Raw genomic sequence first — 5,609 nt, forward strand, 5'->3', positions numbered from 1 at the left:
CAATGGAACACAGATAGACATTCTTCTGGTATTCCCTGCTTTCAGCTAAGATCCATCTAACATCAGCTACAATATCCCTAGTACCACGACCCCTTCTAAGTCCAGCCTGGACTTCTGCCAATTCTCTGCTGATGTGCTGTTCCAGTGGTTTTTGGATAATCTTCAGTAGAATCTTGCTTGCGTGTGAAATCAATGATATTGTTCTGTAGTTTCCACACTCTGTTGGGTCACCCTCCTTTGGAATGTGAACAAATATAGATCTCTTCCAGTCAGTTGGCCAAGTGGTTGTTCTCCAGATTGGCACAACTTGGTGAGCACACTCAGATTACTCAAAAAAATTTCTTTAGCAGTTGACAGGGATAATGTCATGGGCATAAGAGAGCAATTCTTTCTTAGTGACAAGAGGACATCTAAGCTGAAATTAAGCTCACAGAAGTGTTAGGTTAGCGGACTTAAGAAAGAAATCAGAGAGAAAAAGAGAGAAAGCTTAAAGCAGCTTTAGTGGGTGGTGGGGACTCCTGGGCGAGGAACCTCATTCTGAAGATGCAGATTGAGGAAGTTGCACTTTGAACTTAGTGGAGAAGGTTTTTATAACAGGGTCTTTGGGGAGGGACATTCCATTGTGATTTATGGTTTGTCCATTAGTTCTGCCAGGTGGGCAGAGACATTCATTCTTCTTGCTGACATTTATATCTTTTAATTCTTTGAATATTATTTTTTTAATTCTTCAGTCTCCCGCTTGGCCCACCTGTCCAGATCTAACATCCCAGCCTCTTTAGTGATAAAACAGGGATATATATGTTTATTCTAGCTACTTCCTGCTGAATGGGGCGAAGATCTGGGGGCTCAGAGACTGAAGTGTGTTTGTTCTGGATCAGTGGTCAAGGGAGAATTAAATTGGTCATCTCCTTGATCCTCTGATCAGAACTTAAAGAGACATGAAGCTTTTAATAACAATATGTTTATTATTACAATTGGTCCTAGAAAAGGAATAATTTAGACTAGAAATGTGTTTTTGAGCCAATTTGGGAGAAGGCTTGTGGTTTTACTAGTCCTGATTCATTTATATAGTAACAACACTCATCTTATAGGAATAAGCAGGTGCCTTCTTTCATGGCAGTCAGGAGAACTAGAGTTTTTTCACTTTGGAGAGTGACCTGCACCAGCAATGCCAGCTGACATTGGAGGGAGGCTAAACTAAATCTAATCATGATTGGGAGAAATGCTGCTCTCTTAATCTGGAGAGTGGGGAGAAGCCAAGTTAATTCAGATTCACTATACAAGGTGAGCTGGGGTATCGCTGTCACAGAGAAACAGGGTCTTTTTGTGATGGAATTCTGTAAGAAGTCTCATTACACTAAAAGTGTTGTCTTAATTCAGCTACAGTGTGCTTGCTTGTGCAAATACTGTGTATACAGTGCCCATGTTCCACTGCAGAGGGTGCAAATTAGTAAGCTATACAGCAGATGTGAGAGGGCTTAGTCTGCTTATCAGGCTTTTGTTCCCAGAGGGGGATGTGTCCCGGAATAGTGGAGCACTCAGTTTGGGCTAATGAAATGACTTGAGGTGTTTTGGTGGAGCGTGGTCTAGAGAATTTGATTGGTATTGCTACTAGCAAAGCTATGTTGTGAGGAGGCACACAGAAAACAATGGGAAAGGTTGGTCACCGTTTGACTTTGGTTAAGGAATAGTAAGGTGCTCTGAATACTTTGGACCCAGATCAGGGGTTGCATAATTTGTGGTCTTCTAGAGACTTTTTCTATCATTGTCATTCAGATTGGAGAATATTATCAGAGATCTGTAGTAGGGTGTTGGCATCTAGAATATATTCTCTGCTTATGTGTATTGTGTTAGAGGGCAAGGAACTATATCCAGTTTTCCTTTAACCTCACCCTGCCACCTGACATTTCAGGGGTCTGAAATAAGAAGGGAGAAATTTCCTTGTTCAATATGAAAAAAAAACCTTTTCGTATTATAAACATCATGGATCTTGCAGGACCAATATGGACAACTTCCATATTTCTCTGGCTACTACCAACAGTATGAGTGGACTTGGTTGTATAGGAAGCAAGGAAAGGGTGGGTCATCCTTAGGATGAAACTGCCTTAGGTGGTATTGAAATGATGATTGCTGCTTGGTATCCCTGTCGAGAGCAGTTTGCTCTCGATACCAGTGAGGTGTGTGGCTGGAGTAGACTGTTGCATGGAAGTTTTTCTAGGGCTTGGGTGCTGAGTGAAGCAAAGAGTAGTGGGACCCACCATCTAAGAGGTGTAGGAAACTCACTCAGTTAGGGGAGCATGTTTGACCTGAGAAAGGTGGTGCCAGTGGGGGTTACTTATGACCTTAACTGCTGTCGGGGTTGTTAAGATGCCTGTATAAGGTCCATCCCAGCGTGGCTGGAGAGGCTTGGACACATGCCACCTGATGAAATGGTGTCTCCTGGAGCAACTTCAGTGGTTTGGTCTAGACTCTCAGGCGAGGGTCTGGGTATGCAGCAGTCTGTGTGTTTCCAGAGTAATTGTTTAAGGAGGGAGAGATAAGGTATGATGCTAAAAAAGGGGGTTCGATGGGTAAGTTACGGTTCAGCAGAAATTGTTGGCTGTACATTAGCTCAAAGAGGCTCAGGAAGGACAGTGAGAGGGGTGTTGCTTTGATACAGGCTAAAGCAATAGGAAGTAAGTCAAGCTAAGACCTGTGTAACTTGACAGTCAGTTTAGTAAGATGGGACTTAATGAATCCATTTATGTGCTCTACTTTGCCTGAAGACTGGGGGCGATATGGTATGTGCAGCTTCTAGCAGATATTTAAGCTAGAGGATACCTGCTGGGTGACTCTGGAGATGAAGCTAGGATCATTTTCTGATTGTATAGAAGCAGGGAGGCCAAACCTGGGAATGATATGCTGGAGTAGGGCCTCAGCAACATCATCTGCTATTTCTCGCTTGGTGGGGAAGGCTCCAACCCATCCAGAGAAGGTATCTACCATCTAGTGGGTCGGCATATGGGTGAAATCAATCTGCCAATCCTGTCCAGCTATGTGGCCTTGGAGTTGATGTGTGGGAAATGTGGTCCGGAAGTTCCCCTGAGTATTCACTAGTTTACAAGTAAGGCATCTGTCCTGTACTGACTCAATGGTCCAGGTCAGGGAAGGGGAATGAAACAAAGGTTGGAGGAATTTTAAAAGAGCTTTGATTCCTATATGTAAGGACTGATGCACCTGTGTTAAAATATCTGTTTCTTGTTCTTTAGGCAAAGCTTCTTTACTATTTACCATGATCCATCCACTGGGAGTTAGGCAGCCTCTATTTTGGAGGAAAGACTGCTTTTCTTCCATAGTATATTTTGGATGGAGATTTGGAATCATGAAAAACAGGATGGGGGTGGTCTGTTGTTGTGGTTGCAATGCCAAAGTTTTTGCTACATTGTCTGCTTTGTTGTTTCCCTTGGTGATAATCGAAGAATCTGACTGATGTCCTTTGCAGTGAATTATAGCTACCTGCTTGGGCAGTTGAAGAGCTTTTAACAGGAGAATAATCAGCTTGCTATAGGTGAACCTTTTGTTGCGATAAAACCTCCTTTGCGCTAGAAGGCAGCATAGCAATGAGCAAGTAAAAAGGTATGTTTAGAATCTGTGTAAATGTTGACTGACAGTCAAGCCCCTAGCTAGCTGTAGGGCTTTCAGTGGGCAATAAACTTGGATTTTTGTGAGGTCATGTCCACAGGAAGTTTCACTGCTTCCCACACCTTGCTTATGGATACTACAGCAGAGGCTGCCTGACAGTAACCTTAAGAAGTCATACAAGAGCTACTGTCTACAAACAGAGTATGATCTGGATTTGGGATGCATTTGTTAGATAAAGAAGGAAATAAAGAGCCTATATCCTCAAGGACTTCAGGGCAGCTGTGGGCAAAAAAGGTCGAGGTGTTCACTGGGAGTAGAGTGGCCAGATTGAGGGATTGTGATTTAGAGAGGCAAATATCAGGGTTTTTGAGGAAAAGTAGGTGGAGTTTCTGTACCTACCCAAGAGGAAGGAAGAATAAAAAATTATGTGAAAGCAGATCTTGAAGCTTATGGCTTGAGAAGATCTGCAGGGGTCTTCTGAAGGTAAGTTTAAGAGTGCTTCTTTAGTGAGAAGAGCTGTGGCTGCTAGAGCTTGGAAGCAGGAATGTCACCTCAGGGTCATGATATTAAGCTGCTTAGAGAGGTATGTAATGGGGGAAAAGGTGGGTCTAAGGGGCACAGCCAAAATACTGACAGCAATATCTTGTTTTTCATCAACGTATAAGTGGAAGAGTTTAGAGGAAAACAGTAAAGTAAGGGGTGAGGATTGCCAAAGGAGGTATTACAGCTTGAGGAAGGTCCTTCTAACTATTTGGGGTGAGTCTAGAGGTTCTTGTGGAGTGGCTTTTGTTGCATCATAAAGAAGTTTTTCTAATAAGGAAAAGTTGGGAATACAGTGTCTAAGTCGAGAAAAGAGAGGATTTGATCAACAGTTCAGGGTGCCTGGAGGCTTTCAATGGCTCTGCACCACTTGACTCTTGGATGTCTATTGGTGGGGGCTAACTGGAGGCAAAGATATGTGACTGTGGGGAAAGACAGTTTTGCTTGGAGGGGAATGCCCTGTATCTCTTGAGGCCATAAAATTGAGAAGTTGAGCAGTGTGAGTTTGTTGAGCTCGTGTGAGAAACTACACAATAAAAAGTCATTAATATATTGCAGGAGAACACTAGCAGGTAAGAAGTTATTGGAAAGTAAGCATGTAATAACGGGTTTTAAACGTCTGTAGTGTTGTGCAGAGAGGGGTCTAATGGGAAAAGAGGAGGGATCTTTCAGAATAACAACAGTTTGGTAGTGAGAGTCTACAGATGGGGTAGAAAGGTCCCATATGATGGGGTTGACAATGTCTGTTGATAAAGGTAGTGTAGAAAGGGACTCAGAAGGAGCACTAAGAGGAATAGAACTAAAGGCTGGTCAGGTGAACTAGGTTAGCTTGACTCCTAGTAAAACACAGCTCCAAGTTTAGACAGGAGGTCCCTGCCTCACAGCAGAGTTGGGCATGTAGGGATAATTAAAAAAGAATGGGTGCATATTTGTTTGTCAATGGTAATGAGAAGAAGTTGAGTGGTAAGAGGCTTGTAAAGGAGGCCATCAATCCCTATTACTGAGACCTATTACTGGGAAGGGAAAACAAAACCCAGGAAGGAAGGGAGTACAGAAAAGGTAGCCCTCATGTCAATCAGAAAGGAAACTGGCTTACCTGCTATCTGCAGGATTACCCTGCACTTGGCAAGGGGGTTGTCAAACGTGAGCATCTTCAATCTCCAGTGGCTAGGCCTAAGAAATCATCTGGGATGGAGACCAGGTTCACTGAAGGGGCTACTCCACTGTGACTAGGTGCTGAAGGCCAGTTGGCTTTCTAATGGCCTGGTGTCCCACATATAGGACAAGGCTATGTTATCAGACCCTGATTTGGAGAGTGAGGGTTAGGGCAGCTGCTAGCCCAATGGCTCTTTGTACAAGCAGGTGTTTTCTGACCCTTTCCTGCTGCTGGCCAGAGGGCTTGGGCTTGCAGATTCACTTTCTGTTGAGCACAAGTTTTGTTTTCTTGG

The sequence above is a fragment of the Elephantulus edwardii genome, unplaced genomic scaffold, assembly GCF_000299155.1.
Source record: "Elephantulus edwardii isolate Elephantulus edwardi_28Jun2011 unplaced genomic scaffold, EleEdw1.0 scaffold00283, whole genome shotgun sequence".
In the NCBI taxonomy this organism is placed as follows: domain Eukaryota; kingdom Metazoa; phylum Chordata; class Mammalia; order Macroscelidea; family Macroscelididae; genus Elephantulus; species Elephantulus edwardii.